The sequence below is a fragment of the Selaginella moellendorffii genome, unplaced genomic scaffold, assembly GCF_000143415.4.
Source record: "Selaginella moellendorffii unplaced genomic scaffold, v1.0 SELMOscaffold_182, whole genome shotgun sequence".
NCBI lineage: Eukaryota > Viridiplantae > Streptophyta > Lycopodiopsida > Selaginellales > Selaginellaceae > Selaginella > Selaginella moellendorffii.
In genome coordinates, this window is record NW_003314442.1 from 100,259 (window position 1) to 119,590 (window position 19,332).

Sequence of the window (19,332 nt, forward strand, 5' to 3'; positions counted from 1 at the left end):
TTCTGCATAGGGGTACGAGTCCATGAACATTCTAGGAATATTTCCTGACTCAGAACAAAGACACATTCGTAAGCTTATTGTGTCTTGTATTCTTGCAACGGACATGGCTTACCATGGTGCTGTTGTTCAGAGCTTCAGTTTAAGAAGCAAGGAAGTACGCTCATTCCATGCTTCTTCTCGTTATGAGTACCAGCCACCTCCACCGCCCAAAAAGGTCCCGTGCAAGGTTACAGGGATATTTGAAATGGAGGAGCAACAAGAAGAACCAGCATTGGTGTTTCCTCAAGTGACGAAAGAACACAGGAGCAGCGACGATGTTCTGCTTCTTATGAAAGTGATTATGAAATGTTCAGATATTAGCAACACTATCAGACCTTATCCACTCTCCAAGAAGTGGGCTGCTTTGCTGCTTCTAGAATGGTTTAGACAAGGGGACGTAGAAAGGAGGTTAGGAATGGAAATATCAAGAAATATGAACAGGAACGATCCAGACTCTTTACAGTAGGGATAACCTTTCTTGCGTATTTTGCCAATAAATGACGTTTGCAGCTTCTGACAGGTCGATGACACTTGGCTGCATTGACGCCTTTTCAATACCAATGTACGAAGCTGTAGCACGAGTATTACCAAAGCTGAAAAACAATGTTTTACCAAATCTTGCTTCGAATCGGGAGTCCTGGATGTCTTTTTCAACAGCTGGACCGATAGAACAGGTTATAATTCTGTTGGGAATTATGCTATCACATCCATTGCCATGCAGGAAGTGCAAGTTATACTTGGTTCCTTTTTTCCCATTGAAGGTGACGACGAGCAGCAGAGGCAATCGACGTCGAAGTCAGGAGCTAGGTCGTCACAGACAGGGCAATCAACGATGCCAGAGTCCGCTCAATCCTCCGAAGGCCACAAGGTTTCTGAGATTAAAAAGGCTAGCGTGACAACGCACACGAGTCCTGGGAATGAAAGGCCCCTGAGCCTCCTCTTTGGAGCTCCGCTGGGCAGGGACGTGAATACGTTAGCATCAGAATTGGCGTGGAACACTACTCTACGGGACTCTTCACTGAGAGTCAATTTAGTCCCATCCACAAGAAGGTCTCATTCTTCCGGAAGCATTGGATCGCTACAGCTAGGTCCTGGACAAACAGTGCCAAGTGAGAGAGGCTCTTCACTTGCTGGTACTATAAATGACGAAATGGACTACAGACATGAAACATCGTTATCTTTGGATCGTATTGACGTTGACAAAGGACCTGTGGGATTTTTCACAAGGCTTCGTGCGCGTGGCGTAGCCATCAGGGTCAGTCAAGTGCTGGACAGCAGGGTTTGGGCGCACTTTGTGGCCATTCCTGCTACACTGATTGCGCTCTTCTTAAATGATTTTAGCAGGGCATTTCTACCGAAGTCATTAGACACGTTCGTGAATGTGGTTTACGTCATCTGTCTGTTCCTCTTCTTGCTTGACCTTGTTGCACTGTCAGTACTAAAGCCAGCCTATCTTTTCAGCTTCGCCTTTTGGTAGGTATGTGATTTCTCGTCATATTTGGACATCGTTTGTACTAACATGCCATTGTTAGTAAGGCTCGATCTCGTTGGAAGCCTTACTCTACTTCCATATATGTTTGATCTCATTAGGCAGAACCTCATTGTTGCTAGAGTCTGGAAAGCAGCAGAGTCTCTAAGTCGCCTTGCAAAAAAGCTTCAAAACCGGAGCGCGAAGGTTCCAAGCGCTTTCCTGATTGCTCGGCTAGCAAAGGTATGCATAGATTGGCTGACACAGACGTTTGTAATCCGTCTGTATAGGCTGTATTTTACCACTGCATTCGCCCTTTAGAGTCCAAGGCCACAGACGATAAAGAGACGACCGAAGATTCTTCAAATCAGTTTATGTCTTCGAAGCCTAGTTATCTATGGTTGAGACTATCAGACTTGCAATCTCAGAGGCTTGTTCTTGGCATCCTCATTTTAGCCATAGCATTACCATATTTTTACCAGCTCCCTGATGACCTCGCTCCCACGCTGGCTCTCGCTGCACTTGACTCCAGTCCCCTGTACACACTGAGGTTTAACACCAGCCTTATAAATTTGAACCAGTTCAACAACCAGCATGACTACGCAATTATCTACTTGGGATGTAGAGATGGATGTGCCCAAGGCTATTGCAGCGGGTACGAGTTTTCTGAAGGCGATCCTTTTATTCAAGTGGTTCCGCCCATTGAGGCAGGTCGTGATGCAAAGTCGGATGTGACATCTAAGTATCGAGATGAAGAACTTATCAAGGTTAAGAGTGACTCTAGACGCTGCGAGGCATTTTATTCGATTCGTAAGCGAAGCCGGAAAAACCACGTACTAAACGTAAGTACTGGTTTCTTGTTCGTATCCAGTAGCTTGAAACATTGGGTGGCGCAGATGGGGCTGACGTTGCTTATTTTGTGCATCTTGTCTGCTTTATCGTTCCTTTTAAGCTGGGATACCAACAATTTATTGGTTCAGGTGCGTGTTAAGCTCACTCAGATCTGTTATTTACAGGAGCATTTCAGCCCATTGAAAGAATGGTAAACTTTATCAAGGAGCTTGCAGACAACCCAGGTGCATTCGTGGGGAAGTCTATTTCCCGAAAGTCCAGGGGAAAATCAGGAAAGGTCGTTTGCTAATTAGAGGTTCCTGGCTAATAGATTTCAATGACAGGTCATGGAAACGAGAATGCTTGAGGGAGCCTTGGTGAAGATCGCAAGCCTGAGCAAAGTGGCTCTTGGGGATGCTGGAATGGACATTCTTTCCGTCAACCTTAAGGGAGCCGAATTTAATCGTGAGTTGGCCCTTTCTATACCTTGATCATTTGTCATCCTTCTGTGCACAGCCATGGTTCCAGGTAAGAAGATACGTGCCTGTTTTGGCTTTTGTGACATCAGGAACTTCACTGACGCGACTGAGTGCCTGCAAGAAGATGTTATGATGTTTGTGAATAAAATAGCGGATGTAGTACATAGCAAGGCTATTATGCACAATGGGTTTCCAAACAAGAATGTGGGCGATGCCTTTCTAGTCGTATGGAAAAAGACCATGTCCGACGGTGCACAAAAGGTGGAATGTCCTCTTTCTGCTCTTTCCAGTCAGGAATGTATTTTCTGGTTTCCAGTCAAAAGGTTCTTCGTTTGCGGACAGGGCACTGATATCATTTCTGGATGTCATTCAAGCTTTAGAATCGTCTGAAGTATTGCACGAATATGCGATGCATCCGGCCATCCAGCAGCGGATGCCAGGTACGTCTCATAATGGTCCTTCCTTGCAGTAAAGATAAGTGGAATCATTGTTTTCACCTAGGATACACAATCAAGATGGGTTTTGGCCTTCATGTTGGGTGGGCCATCGAAGGAGCCATCGGCTCATCGCACAAAGTGGACCCGTCGTATTTGTCTCCCCATGTCAACATGGCATCTAGGCTGGAAGCGGCGACCAAGCAATATGGAGTAATGATCTTGATATCAGAAACAGTGATTGCAAACCTTACAAAGAGTAGCCTTCGCGATTGCTGCCGGAAGCTGGACAGGGTGACCGTCAAGGGCAGTGCGGATCCCTTGACTCTGTACACGTATGACTTGCCAATGTTTCAAAACGACCTTAAGGCCTTGTATGCGGATTACAAGAACATGTTTGAGGCAGCTGTGGACAGCTACATTGTTGGTAACTGGCACACTGCTCTGGAGAAGCTGAGAGAGTGTGTTAACCTGTGGCACTCGGACAGGCCGGCAAGACTGCTCACTTCATTCATGGGGTCACACAAGAACATGGTCCCGGCAAATTGGAAAGGCTACCGAGAGTTATCGGAGAAGTGAAACATATTTTTGATTTTTGATATTGTTAGGATAAAAACTAAATTATCCATTGCATATGGCACACTTGAGGCAGTTGGGGATTACAGTGTCAGGCACTGCAGTTCATAGAGGTGTTGAAGATGAGTTTTGATGAGTCCCTTAAATAATATTATCATTCTTATCATCATCATCATCATCATCATCATCGGCCGTTGATTTTCAGGTAAGTCGGAAAAAGATGTTTTGAAAAATGAGAGATGAAAACAAGAATAGAAAGAACGAAAGAAAACAAACCAAGTTTTGAAAAACTATGTCTTTGAAGCTTCCACTCCTTTTAAAGAAATACACACTCAAATATATCAAAACATTCTCCCAATTTTACAAAACACTTCCAAAAATTAACCGCCACCTTTTGCAAGCATTATATATGAAAAAAGATCCTTGTTTCAACCACCAAACTCCTGTGCCATCTGTAAGGCAGTGCTTAGATCCCAGTACATTCGACAAGCTCCTAGCAGACTCCCTCACACGCCCTCACTCCTCTTGCCCAGCATCCCCTTGGAATCCTTCAGCTTCCCGGCCCTTGCAAACACATGCTACTGCAGCGATCTGCAGTGAGATTCAAGCCATGGTTGCGGACTCCAAGTACTGCCACACGTTCACGAAAGCGATCTCCTCCTATTTCAAGGCCATGGCATGGAAGAGCTCTAGAGCTTCCCATCCTTGTCTAGAGAGCAAAGCCCACCACCATGGAGTTTCACATCATTTACATGGGCATCTTGTACTTTGCCTGCTCGAGCTTGCCACCATGCCATCATAGAGAGGCATGATACTGAGTTTTTTCCCGGCCATCTTGCCAAAAGAGATTCACCCTACCACAATCATGTTCCAGGCAACGAAACTCCAGTTCGCTTCCTCTAGGAGCCCGTTCTGCAGTAATTTCCATACACAGGTTGTTCAGCAACACATCCTACAATGTGACCATCACTCTTGGTGCACAACTCATAAAGCGCCACATCTAGGGTGTACATACTCAGCTAATCTGTTTGCCCAGCTCAGTCTTTCTCTAACAGTCTCCTGGCAAATCTCAACCCCAGCCATGCTATCCCACATCAAATAACTTACAATCCCAATTGATCTGTGAGCTCGACAATCCACAAACAACTCACAATCCAATGATTTCTGAGCGACACAATCCTCAAAAAACTCATAAACCAATTATCTGTGAATTCTCAAGTGACTAAAAATCCAATGATCTATGAGGCTGTGGGTAGATGCACTATGTTCACTACAGCATTGGTTTTGGATGGACATAAAGATTAATGTTTTGCAAGTAGCAAATCCTGCCATTGATCCTGTACAGAGGGACTTGTGATGTCTCTTGACGTCAATATTGGAAAGTGAGAAAACATTCTAGAACCAAAAGCTGAGAATGCTGCTCAGGTGTGGGTTATAATTACAGTTAATCATCCAATTATTGTCTTGCATGTGCTGCTGAAGTTACTGAGCCAGTTACTGAATCGAAACTTTGATCCAGTTTTGAAGGCTTCGATAATTCCAACGTTATTTGACATTAGTAATGGACTTGAATGATCACTTTCTTCTGCACTAGACAAGCTGTGTGAATTGCTGATTAGGCTGTACGTGGAGGATCACAGCTTGGGTGGAGGTGCTTGGGAAAACTTCCTGGTAGAAAGTAGAATTTAAAACCTTGGGAGAATAGTGAGGTTGGATAACAAAAGCAAGATACCTTGAGCGCGTTGTGTAAAATTCTGTCTCAGCTCCTCTAGACAGGACATTGTGTGCATCATCATCTCCAAAACGTTCAAGCCATGTCAATAGTGCTTCTAACAAGGATTTTCAGACTGGATAGGATCTTTCAATTCATACCCTGCTAAGATTCTCTCAATGATGTTCTCTGGAGCTCTGGCTGCTTGATTCACGCAGGATGGACTCAATAGAAACCAGAACGTTTTTTATTCCATGAGGCCAGGAGTACTGCAGCTTGAAATAGTTCTCAGTTCCCAATGTAGCCACTGGGAATAAGGATAAGGGAACACCATCTGCGAGATTTTTCAGCAGGTAATGTCATCTGCACTGAACTTATGATTTTCTTATGTTGCTCATATTTGCTGATTTCATCATTCTTTTGTGTTTTTTTTCTTGGTGTCTGATGCCTCACCTCTGTCTTTCAGCCTTTTAAATGCTACACAGCAAGAATCCAGTCTCCTGCCACTCCTGTTGCTCTCTCCCCGATGACCACTTGAGGTATGTGCACTCTTTCTTTTCCTTGTCATGCTTGCTTCAATTTCCTTGTCATGCTCGCTCTTTCTCATTTGATGTTGTTGAGATTGCATGGAGTTATGCATCCAAGTCGACTGTGAGAATTGCTCATCCCTTGCTGAGCGTGGCAATGTTTCTTGAGTCAGAATTCTCCTTGTTTGATATCTCCTACCCGGCTGTAAGTTCCATGGCGCAATGCTCCTGGCTGCCATGGAATCAAAGACGTGCTGGTTGTGTTCTTTGCTCTCCACACACGGACATTGAGAGACTCAGCGCTGGTTTGGGCGATTCCCATTCCATAAGAATGGAACCAGCTCATCGCTCCTGATCCAAAACCAGTTTTTTCATGTTCAGTAGCATCACCACCATCACAAGGATCACTCCGCAAAGCCACCATCACTAAAAATCGAAAGTAGAATCTGGCAGGAGAAGGACGAGGCTGGGAATCCCGAAATCCCGTACTCTTGTTGTGACAGGTTGAAGGTAAGGACTTTGTTCTTTGTGTCATCTGAGAGTTCTAAGCGATTTTCTGGCTCTTCCTCATTTTTTTTTCTCTCTTTTGTGTTTGGTAGTATGCTCATCAAAAGTGTGTGTAACACTGGTGCAACGAAAAAGAGGACACTATCTGTGAGATTTGTCAGCAGGTACATCATCTGCATTGAACTTCCAATTGCTTATCTTCCTCATGTTTGCTGATTTCAATCATTCTTTAGTTTTGAATGCAGCCAAGGTAGAGCTCCATTTCTGAGAGTTATGACACAACATTTAAGAACTTAACTGCAAATGTGGATTTCCACAGAAGGGTCACCAACCTGTCACTGCTTCCATTGCTGCATGATGTTTGTGATTTTCTTGCTCAAGCTGGTCGTGAGAGAAAACAAAAGCCGTAGGAGGCACAGTTTAGAATCAAAGCTGGTAAAGCTTAGTAGCAAACCTGGTAAAGTTGTAGAATATACAGATTGGAATCAAAACTATAAGTCTTAGTAGCAATTTGTAAAAATAAACATGCTAAGAGAAAGCAAAAAAGAAATAGTTTGAATAATTAAAACTACATCTTTCAAATTGAAAATATTCTCTACTACTCCCAGCAAAGCTGGGACCCCTGCTAGTCATCATCATCATCATACTCCCTTATTTAAAAGTGCTATTGGCATATGGCATCTGCCGTCTTTTATTTCATTTTAAGAATATTATTTATGAATATGCTTATAATCTAATGGTTAAAATTCAAAAACTTCAAATAGATGGCATAGATGAAGTGCCAAAGGGGTGGCAACGCTTCAATGTGATTTTAGTGATGCTCCAAATCAAGTGAAATTTCTTATGTGATAGGGCAGATTGTGAGCTACAATCTCTCTCTCTCTCTCTCTCTCTCTCTCTCTCTCTCTCTCTCTCTCTCTCTCTCTCTCTCTCTGTATATATATATATATATATATATATATCTGTGTGTGTGTGTGTGTTATAACATTTCCTTTAGTTGGAACAAGGTTTTGGAAATGAAGATTGTGTGCCCAGATGAGACAAGCCATTTGCTGCTTCTCATGGCTTGCACTCACAGTGGAGAAGTGGGCCATTGACTGAAGCTATGCGGCTCTTTTTTAGAACCTTGAAAGTAAGTTTTTCAATGTTTTTTAAGAGTTTCCATCTATTTATCTTTGCAGGAACAAGATCCAGACTGGTAGTCAAGTCGCCAGGGAGAAAAGCTGAGGAAATTGGTGAAATGGCTTTATACTTTTTCATTTTTGTGTTATAACTAAAACTTTGAAGCATTCTTTCAGCCTATGCAAGACAATGATTTAAATCCAAGCCTTCAGGAGGAGTACATCCCTGCTGTAAACAACTCTCCTCCATCCCCCTTGCTGCCATCAGCAAATGGTGGAACGATGTCCAGGTATGTAGTGTTTCGCTCTTTAATAACTGATGTTGCACCTTTGCCATAGGTGCTCAAACTAAGAATGCTCACCTGGTCCAAGTTGAGCAAAAGCTCCCAATGTCTCCTTTTGTCCTTATCCATGCTGCTGATCCCACCCTGTGCCAGTCATAGCCTGGTAATTTTTTTAGCTTTGTACTTTCATCTTACAATATTCCCAAGTGTTTTCAGATTCTGAAGAACAGGATGCTGTTTGTTGGTGGCCACTTGAGAAACCCTTGACTCTGTCTCAGGTTAATATAATGCATTTCAGTGTCTCACTTCAGTGCTCTCTATCTCCAGTTCATGTTTTTGATATGCAGACTTTCACTTGGTTGCTTTTTCCAACAATGGACAAGCTCTTGTGCATGTGACATACTTTATCACGAACCTGAGATTGCTGTTTGAGGGGCCAGTCTGTTTTGCTGATCGGATCCTGCTTAGTGGAGTCATGTTTGGTGGAGAAGACTCCAATAGGTGTTTGCTCAATGACCTCAACATCTTTGATCTGGAAACAATGACATGGGACGCTGTCAATGCAATATAAGCCAGCACGGACGTATATTGCATGTGAGGTATGGTATTTTGATTATCCTTGCTGGTCTTACTCCGATTCCATTTGTCATTTTCTGTCCTGCCTAGGGATTGAGTCTCGTCTTCATGTGTTTGAATGGCGAAGGAACATTAATAGCCTTGGTTGTTTTTGAGACTGTGACTTGTATTGAGGTGGAAGCTGTCAGATGCATGTACTGAAGACATGCAAAAGCCAATCAGAGGTGTCTCCTGCTCCGAGTGTTGGTGGAGCCATTTTATAGAGGTTGGAGAATCTGCAAATGTGCCCAAGAGCTCAATAATTTTGAAGGAACCAATAAATCATCAGCCTATGGGATCATGTTTTTGTGCATCTCTTCCCTGTTTGATAATGTTATTTTACTTTTTTCCAGGAGAATGGCAGCTACAACACACCAAAGTTGCTGGAGCTTAAACAGGAGCTTGAGGTGGCTCTAGCATCACTCTAAGACGAAATAGCATGTACAGCTATGACTGGTCGAATATGGAGAAACCCTTAGCTTTTGTGAATTGTTTTAATGGCAAGGAGCTTATGCAGCATGATAGTTCATGGCAGAATGAAGTAGAGGCACTCCAGGTTTGGCATTCTTGTTGGATGTCTCTATGCTTCTCTCTAAAAGTGACGAAAAGAATGAGATTTCTACGCTCCAGGTCGTGTCGGTGCTGCTGTTGTCCACCAGCAGTGACATTCCTGCCAGTGTTGCTTGCGGCAAGATCAAGATCATCGTTGAGTTTTAGGCAAATTGATGAAGATGCCTGGCAAATGAGAGATGAAAACAAGAATAGAAAGAAAAAAAAGAACCAAAAAGGCTCTGGAAATATCTGTATAGCTGAGGGCAGAGGCTCTGTATAACTGTGAGAAGATGCTCTGGAAATGGTTGATTAGAAACTTGAGGAGTCTCTTGATTACAATCTTGGAGGGGTCAGGAAAACTTCCTAGCAGAGAGTAGAATTTTAAACCTTGGGAGAAAAGAAAGCTTGGATGACAAAAGCAAAGTACCTTGAGAATGTTGCATTGCATATCTTGGCTTCTTAAGACAGGAGGACATTGTGCACATCCAAAATGTTCAAGTCATGTCAAAAGTGTTTCTAAGAAGGATTTTCAAATAGAGACAGACTTGGATAGGACATCTAGATTCATACCTTGTCAAGATGCTCTCCATGTGCTTGAAAACTTTGGGATGATGTAATGAGAAGGATTCCGCAAGTAGAGGTGTAATTGGCAGCTTCATTTTCATTCACTATGCAGGCAGGTTCCCATGGTCTCAGAAGAATGCCCTTCGCAGCATGACTCATCAGCTCAATAGCGAGAATGTCTTAGTAATTGTTCCCAGAGGTGGCCAGCACTAAGCGAGTAGGTTATTGGTGACATGGTATGCAATGTTCTACTGGAGACATCATGCTATGAACAGGGCTGACTGCTTGGAAATGCACACTCCAGGTGAGGGATGTGAAGCCAGTGCTGGTGGTGTAGGCACCAAAGAAAAGGCTAAACAGCTGACTGCTGCTGATGTCATTGGCCTCTGTCCACCACCATTTGTTTTATGTGGCTTCCAGCTCACAGCTAGGAAAGGAAGTTAAAGTTCTACTGTGCATTGCTGAAAGAAGCCAGGTTAGTATGTTAACAACATAGGCCCTACCTCCAAAGTTGGGCACCACCATCTCCTTACTCACAAAGCTCAACTTAACATACACAATGGCAGTAAAGCTGCATGACTCCCTTTTACATGCTTTTCTTTTCCATCCCAATCCAAGGAATGAATAGGCCTTTATTGCACCATAGGATGTCTTGAATTATTACTGTAATTTCTTTGTACTATACCATGTACTTTGATAAGGCAATCCTAGGAAGACCTCATTTTGGTAATTTTTGAAGGAAATGAGCATATTTCCATCATATCACTCCACCAAGCAAGATAATAGTAATAAAGTTACTCATTAGCATTTAGACCCAAGCTCTGTTGGGCAAACAAACATAAATTTTGAATGAGCAGTATACAAACATCCATTTTTGCTATCAAATTTGGCAGCAACAATGAATTTCTGAAGTACCATTATACTCTTTCTTTTGGTTTTGAACTTATGCTCAATCAACTTAGCAACAGAGACTCATGGCAAAGCTCATTATCATTGGATAAATTGTTAGAAGACTTGCTAGCAGTGGGGAGGATGCAAGGAGAGAATTAATGGCAACACTACTATATTTCCTCCTTTTCCCCTCTTCCCATTTTTTTTTTTTATAAACTATGGCCTATCAGCCTTAGAAAAGGACAATCCCAGGATCTTTGCCAGTAATTCTTCCCCTCTTCTATATGGCAAGAGTGGATGCAAGTTCTTAGCACTTGCATCATGCACCTACAAAGTTACTATGACTAACTTATAACATCAAAAGTTGTAAATGACTATTAACACTTTTTTAGACATGGCTATCTCTTTTTTTTTTTCAGACTTACATGTTGTTCTGCTCCAAAGTATATATAATAATATCTTTTCATTTTTACTTTTCCCAGCACAGCTGGGATCATCATCATACTCATATATTTAAACGAAAGAGCCGGTATAATAATAGCATATGCTGGCGTCACTTATTCTGGGCATATGCCAAAATCTAACGGCTGAGATTAAACAATGGGGAGTCGTGACTTTTGGGATCATAAAAACTTTTAATTGTCTTTTAGGGCGCGTGAGCACGAGGAGAGAGCGTCGATCATCGCTTGTGGGAAGGTACTCTCTCTCTCTCTCTCTCTCTCTCTACCTCTGTGTGTGTGTGAGTTTGATGCGGTCTTCATTGCAGAGCACCTCAGAGCTACAGTCAGCTGTACGTGAAGATCTGAAGCTGCTACCGATCTACCGATTGAAAAGCTCAGGTTTTTCACTCTCTTGCTCTTGCTATTCTCTTTCGAGGCTTAAAGTTCCTGTTTGTTCCAGGTGCTCGAGGCTGGAACCAAGAGAAAAAAAAGAAATTTTCATCCCTGTACTTCTCCTCGGGACAGCCACAGCTCCACGGCCGTCGGGTCTAAGCTCTATTTTTTTCGAGTCTCTCAAGTCCCTGTTTGTTCCAGGTTCTCGAGGCTGGAACCATGACTAGAATCAAGGTTTTTCACTCTCTTGCTTTTTGCTATTCTCTTTCGAGGCTTAAAGTTCCTGTTTGTTCCAGGTGCTCGAGGCTGGAACCAAGAGAAAAAAAAGAAATTTTCGTCCCTGTACTTCTCCTCGGGACAGCCACAGCTCCACTGCCGTTGATTTTTTTCGAGTCTCTCAAGTCCCTGTTTGTTCCAGGTTCTTGAGGCTGGAACCACGACTAGAATCAAGGTTTTTCACTCTCTTGCTTTTTGCTATTCTCTTTCGAGGCTTAAAGTTCCTGTTTGTTCCAGGTGCTCGAGGCTGGAACCAAGAGAAAAAAAAGAAATTTTCGTCCCTGTACTTCTCCTCGGGACAGCCACAGCTCCACTGCCGTTGATTTTTTTCGAGTCTCTCAAGTCCCTGTTTGTTCCAGGTTCTCGAGGCTGGAACCACGACTAGAATCAAGGTTTTTCACTCTCTTGCTTTTTGCTATTCTCTTTCGAGGCTTAAAGTTCCTGTTTGTTCCAGGTGCTCGAGGCTGGAACCAAGAGAAAAAAAAGAAATTTTCGTCCCTGTACTTCTCACCCACGAGCAGCAGAGATTGATGAGGTCCTCACTTTGGAGCCATTTCTGAGTGGTTCAACGTGGTGGCAGTGATCCAGAGCAGCAGCTCTAGAAGTGGTAATGATGACCATGCGTTTCTCTACAGGGACACGGTGCTGTACAAATCCAATTACTATTAGCATCACACGTCTGAGGACAAATTAAGTGAAGTGGTGCCAGATTCAATTGTATTTGTGTTGTAATACTACATTATATATAAGGTGTCTCCTACCCTTGATTGGCTACAAAAAAATAGCAAATGTCTTTCCCTCTTTGCTCTAAGTGAGCACTCTGACCAACACACATAACAGTAACATATGTGTCGAGAAGGCCAAGTACTGCTCAGTTCAAGCTCAAAGTCACCTAGCTTCTCTACATTTATATCAACAGCTCCTCTACATAATCAGGCTGTGTACTCCACATGAACCATGGAGCCTATAGTTGGCCTGTCGCAAGATGTCTCTTCTCCTCCGGTATTCCTGTTGAAGCACTAAGCAACAAGTAAGCAATACACAGCTTACACATGGATGTGAGAAATCCAGCGATCCCTCCTCCATGTTTTGGACACGAGTAATATCCTGTTTTCTTTCCTTGTTTTCTTCTAAACTCTTTTTCCCCTGCAGATACTTTTGTCTGGAAGAAGATTTCTACCGCTGGAGTCTCGCCTATTCCTCGGGATAGCCATACCTGCTCTTCCTATAAGAACTGTTTCGTTGTCATGGGTGACCGAGGACGGTGGTAATCCAGAAACAATGGCATGGCGGGAGGTAAAGACGACTGGTGCTAAGCTGATGCCAAGAGCCGGGCATACAACAATCAGCCATGAAAAGTATCACGCTTGTAGGTAGATTTGTTTCCTGTTGGTCTCTCATGGGCCTTTTATGTATTTTGCAGCGACTGGTGTTTGGGCAACTTTGAATCCCTCTGGTTCCAGGCCTTCTCCAGGTTTCTCCCTTGCAGGAGATTCTGTGGATGCAGAGCAAGGCATATTATTCGTCTATGAGGGATGTAACAAAGAGCTTGAAGCTCTGAATGACATGTATTTCCTTGATACAGGTAGGCTTCTTCTTTTATTGACATTGCTGCTATTCTTGACAATATGGTTGCCGTTTTTCTGTGAAGAGATGCTGAGGGAGAAAGATCCATCAGAACCAAAGCTATCCATGCGTAAGGAACTTAAGAGAAGGCAGCAATGAGTATTGTGCCACGCCATTCGTGCTAGACAAGCAACGGGGATGCGGACAGGAGCTTGGTTTCATCTCACAGAAATATCTGCAGAAAACCTTGGACCTCTCCAATTTTTCCCTGTCAAACTCATGCTACAGAGTTTCAAGCTCACGTTCAGCCGCTAGGCGAGAAGATGTTCGAGGCCAGAGAAAGTGACGTATTCAACTATGGATACACGCTAGAAGCCTCCATCGGTGGGAAACTCTTCTGTGGGCTGCTCTTCTCGTACAAGCCTGGCTTTGCTCAGGCAGTGCAATCTTACATGGCGAGGTATGTTTCGTTTGATCCTCAGTTATTCTCTAACGCCAGGAGAGTGTCCTTTTGGACAGGGCACGGGCATTTTCCTCGAGTGATCACGTTCGTTTACACCAGGATCTCAAGCTCGACAACAATCTTTCCAAACTAAACATGCGTGACAAAGTGGTGATCAGCACCTTTAGGAGATATCACCACAGCGTAGTACATGGCAGCTAAGGTGGTGGAGAACAAGGATTGGAGCTCTACATGGCAGCCTACTCGACTTTCTTACAGACAAAGCCATGAACTGTTTTTAAAAAAGCCATTTCTGAAGGAATAAGACAGTATTAAATAAACTGTTGTGTATGTATGTGTTAATAGACACAACTTTGAAGCCATGAGCTTGGTTTGCTTCAGTGTACATTAACTCAGGGCATATAAATGATTTCTATGTTTGATTTTATTTAGTCTTTTGCTCTCTCATAAAGGTTTTAGGTAAAAAACAAAATGTGTATATGTCGTTCCAGATCACGATCCTAAAAAACGCTTTAGACATTCAAAAGGAAGCGTGCAGGCAGAAAAAAGTTCAAAAGAGTGACCTGCACATACAAGAATCTCATTCTATTGTGCTATTGCTATGTTTGCTTGAATACAAAACAGAAAAAAAACAAAAAGACTTATTGATAAGAAGCTGCATCGTTGCATGACGTTCTAAACAGAACTAACACCTACCAAAGCTATTCTACTTTGCTGAAATCTACTAGCCTATTATACAAATTGAAATAACTAGCTGAAAATGGGCGGCAAAAGAAAGCGGAAAACTGTGGATGCCATTTTAGAAGGGGATGTAATTGTAGCAAATGCTACTGGAAATCAAGAACTCATACCTTTTACCACTAATGTGGATGTTTGGAAACTAATATTGGCAAAAACAATGCTTGCAGAATATGTGAAACTGGAGAAGTCATGTCAACTGGTAAATTCTGTCACACGATTTCCTGTATTCCTGCAACCACTGCTTGTAGGGCAGTGAGATGAAAGAAATACATGGGTTTAATGTCGGAGAATGAAAATTGAAAATGTGAGCAACATTATCTTGGTAAGATGGAAAAACAATGTATACATTGTAAGGCTCTTTTTTTTATGATGGAAAGTGTTTTCAACTGTTGTTGTGATGGGAGAATATCATTTAAAAATTCACATCCTTTTCCTCAATTCATCCAGAAACTGCTGGAAGAAGCACCACAGAAAGGAAACTTTAAAGATTTAATATGAAATTATAATAGTGCATTAGCATTTGCATCAATGGGTGCAAACATCGAAGAGATTGCAGTAGGTGGCCCTTATTATTTTAAAATACATGGACAAATTTATCATAATATTGGAAGTTTCAGACCAAACAATGGAAATATCATTGAGACAACATTAGACACAATACAAAAGGCTACCATCTTAAAAAATGTGATTCATCATCACTTAAAATTTTATTATTAATAAAGAAATCTATGGACCATTTTTTCATTTTCTGATATGTTATGGTTTTAGGGAAAAACAATATTATGAATCATCAATACCATAATATCAGGATAAAAACTTACCTTTCATTGAAAGATTTTAGCCTCAATATAAATTTATATAAGAAAAAATAAAACATAAAGGTAATAATCTTAATTCATTTTAGCATTCACTCTATATAAAAACATATACAGAAATAATATTAATTATATAGAATATAATAATTTAACTTTTAGATAGTACTTCTAAAAGTATAAATATAAATATTATGAAAAGAGAGGATATTGAATAAAAATATGAAAAAAATTCTAAACTAAAAATATAATATAATTTTAGAGAATAAGTTTAAATATATTTTAAAAATACTAAATATAATAAAGGAAAAAATAAAATATCTAAATTAGAATATAAATAAAACAGTTTCTATAAAATATGATATTTTATAACTTAAAATAGAGTAGTTAATAGTTCTAGATATTTTTTATGTAAAATATTTTTTATTAGTAACCTTATGTTATTTATTAGTATAAATATAAATTAAATTAAACTTATTGAGATGTCAATTGGCTAAGACGTAGTCTAAGATTTATATAATATCATAAATTTTCTACCACTTTATCCTACATGGTATTTATACATGAAAAACATAATAAGGTATAAATATGATTGAGAAAAAATTAGTATATGGACCATATAAAGAAATTTAAATATATTATATTAAACCTTCTATATACCATTCATGAATTTTCTGATATATTATAGTTCTAGCATAACCATTCATTTATCATCATAAAATTTCAGCATTCATAACAGTGCTATAAAGCCTTAATTATAAATATAAATACATGAATATAGGGAGATAATAATCTTATTTCAGATTTATAAAAACAACTACAGAAATAATGTTTATGATATATAAGAGAATACTTTCTATTTTAAATATTACTCTCAAAATGCATGAATATAAATATTAGGTAAAAAAAGGAATATCAATGATAAATATGTAAAATATTATAATTTTATAAAAGAAAATATAACACATAAACCTAACGTCTTTCACTTATTGTTATGCAATTCCAAAACTTTCAGTCTGAAATAATGAAAAGAGAAACTCCATAACAATGTTTATATTTTTTAAATTTAAAAGATGTATGCACTTTAGGTGAGTTTTTAAATATATATTAAATATATTTTTAACATCATTATAATTGAGTGTACCTAAGTAACACATACTTTATTAAGAGGAGAAATTATATATTTTAATAAATCATGAAATAATAAGATTTTTATCACTTATATAGAGATTTCAAATAAAAGAAAAAATTAGTTAATAAAAAATGACTCATCTGAGAATGGGATCCCACAGTGAGAAATTCCATTTATAGAATATCCAAGACTTCAGTCAACAATCAGAATTTTAAATATGATATAATGTACTGAGTTATATTTATTATGTTTTTATGTTTGTTGGTAATGGAGTCAATTGTTGAAGATATTTTTAATATAAATATTATGTTATGTTTAACTATATATCTTATAATTATGATTATGTTAAAAATTACACTCTTTGAAATTATTAAAATATCAGAAATAAACACAATGCTCCCAGCGTAGCTGGGACTTTTGCTAGTACTCCCTTATTTAAACGTGCTATTGGCATATGGCATCCGGCGTCTTTTATTCCATTTTTAGAATATTATTTCTGAATATGCTTATAATCTAACGGCTGAGATTAAACAATGGGGAGTCGTGACTTTTGGGATCATAAAAACTTTTAATTGTCTTTTAGGGCGCGTGAGCACGAGGAGAGAGCGTCGATCATCGCTTGTGGGAAGGTACTCTCTCTCTCTCTCTCTCTGTCTCTGTGTGTGTGTGTGTTTGATGCGGTCTTCATTGCAGAGCACCTCAGAGCTACAGTCAGCTGTACGTGAAGATCTGAAGCTGCTACCGATTGAAAAGCTCAGGAAACCGTTGTCAATGGCCATGCGCCGGAAAAATGACAGTCTTTTTTCGAGACTCTCAAGCCCCTATTTGTTCCAGGTTCTTGAGGCTGGAACCACGACTAGAATCAAGGTTTTTCACTCTCTTGCTTTTTGCTATTCTCTTTCGAGGCTTAAAGTTCCTGTTTGTGCCAGGTGCTTGAGGCTGTAACCAAGAGAGAAAAAAGAAATTTTCGTCCCTGTACTTCTCCTCGGGACAGCCACAGCTCCACGGCTCCATGGCTATTGGCCCCATGCATTTCACAGTCATCTCTACAGAACATGACTGGAGCTCGACCAGCAAACAAGTATGCATTCTTATTCTTTTCATCTTTCCTTCAACGAAACCTTCTTCTACAGTACGCTTGGATGAAATCTGACCTTGAATCTGTCGGCAGATTCAGTACACCATGGATAGTTTTCACAGGGTAACTGTTTTTATTCACATTTTCATTCTGTAAACTCATGTGTGCTATTTTTCTTTCAGTCATCGACCTATGTACTCCACTCAACTGCGGGGGATTTATTTCTAAACTTTACCAGGTGTGGATCCGAAATTTGTAGCAGCTGTGGAACCATTGCTCTTGAGAAACAAGGTAAAACACGAGCTCTTCAAAGGGAAAACTAGAATGAAACTGTCTTTTTTCTTTTTTCTTTTTTTTTTTGCACAGGTTGATTTAGCAGTGTGGGGGCATGTTCACAATTACCTGCGAACTTGTGCTGTGTTTCAGGGCGCTGCCTGCAGCACCCGATCAAGGATTTAGCAGGCGTCGATTTCTTTGACACTACAATTTACTCAGCTCCAGTTCACACCGTGGTTGGCATGGCTGAATTCACCTTGGATGACTTCCCTCATAATGTAAGCTTGCAGCTTTGTTTCCTATATTCAAGCTCTTTATATGGTATTGATATTCTACCTTTTCTATTTTTTTTGTCGACAGTTTAGTTCATGGAGCTTGATTCGAAGGTCGGCATTTGGATATGCAAGAGTGACAGCTGATAAGACAAAGCTACTGTTTGAAGTAGATGAATTGCGTTCTTGGTTCTTGCATGTTACTTATTTATTTTTCATTCCAGTACATTACAACGGACGGACAGTAGCTGACCGATTTAAAATTGCCAGGCTAGATTGGGGATTTTCCAGGCCATGAACGATTTCAAGCTTTACAAGTTCAATAGTTGGCTTGTAGAGCTTGCTGATTTACTTGACACTGCCAAGAGCTCTTGCTTTGCTGCACAGCACCTGTTTTTGGATCTTGCCAGTCGCAGTTTTGTCCAAGGCTGTGAGAATGACGATGCTCTTTGGCACCATGAACTTCGGTAAATGCTGTCGATACAACAAGAGTATCTCCTCCTTGTTGCTTCTCACGCCGTGCTTGAGGGACACAAACGCATATGGACCACTGCTCATCTGGCTGCGCCACCACAGCAGCTTCCAACACTGCTGGATGCCTGGATGAAAAAGAAGCAAACTTTAACAAGAAACAAAGAAGGAAAAACTCTCCTTTTACCTGTACAAGATGCTCTCCACTTCCAGGCTGCTAATGTTCTCCCCTCCAGAAATGATAATATCCTTGGCTCGATCCTTGATCTTGATGTATCCATTGGGATGCCAAACTGCCAAGTCCCCAGAGTCTGGATTGTTCAAGTATCCCTTGAACACCATGTTCCCACGTATGCAAACTTCGCCAATGGTGACACCGTCCTTGGCAACCGGTTCTAGAGTTTCATCTCTGATAATGTATTTGTCTTATTTGTTTGGTTCTTCGTCACTCCTTACTCGCTCGCTGCTTCTGCTAAATTTTTTTGCTTGCTAGCTCGGAGTTGAGCACCTGTAAGCCATCGAGGCAAACGTATTTCACGCCCTGCCGAGCCTTGAGCCTGGCCTGCTCATCGGGCAAAAGGCTGTCCCATTCGGGATTCCACTCGCACACAGTGCATGGACCACAGTGCATGAAAGAGTGGGAAGAGGCTAGCTGCCTATTTTTCTTTCTATGCACTTCCTTTATGGTTATCTCCAGTTTATTTTTGAGTAGGTGGTATCTGTGGCTATATATATTTGAATGTGGAGTCATGCTAGAGAAATGCGAAACAACATGATGACTTGAGTTCCAACCCAGGCCCAGTGCATCTCCTC

The 19,332-nt window shown here is 40.8% G+C and overlaps 1 long non-coding RNA gene across 2 annotated transcripts; it reads left to right on the forward strand.

The window, feature by feature from the left end:
• Positions 1 to 17,551: 17,551 nt before the first annotated feature.
• On the forward strand, positions 17,552 to 18,434 carry LOC112343700. 2 transcript variants are annotated; one of them, XR_002991375.1, is made up of 4 exons: positions 17,552 to 17,623; positions 17,683 to 17,791; positions 17,867 to 18,054; positions 18,137 to 18,434. It is a non-coding gene; the product is annotated as an uncharacterized LOC112343700 (long non-coding RNA). The 2 variants fall into 2 exon arrangements; XR_002991374.1 differs by lacking the exon at positions 18,137 to 18,434 and having other exon boundaries at positions 17,867 to 18,135.
• Positions 18,435 to 19,332: the final 898 nt, after the last annotated feature.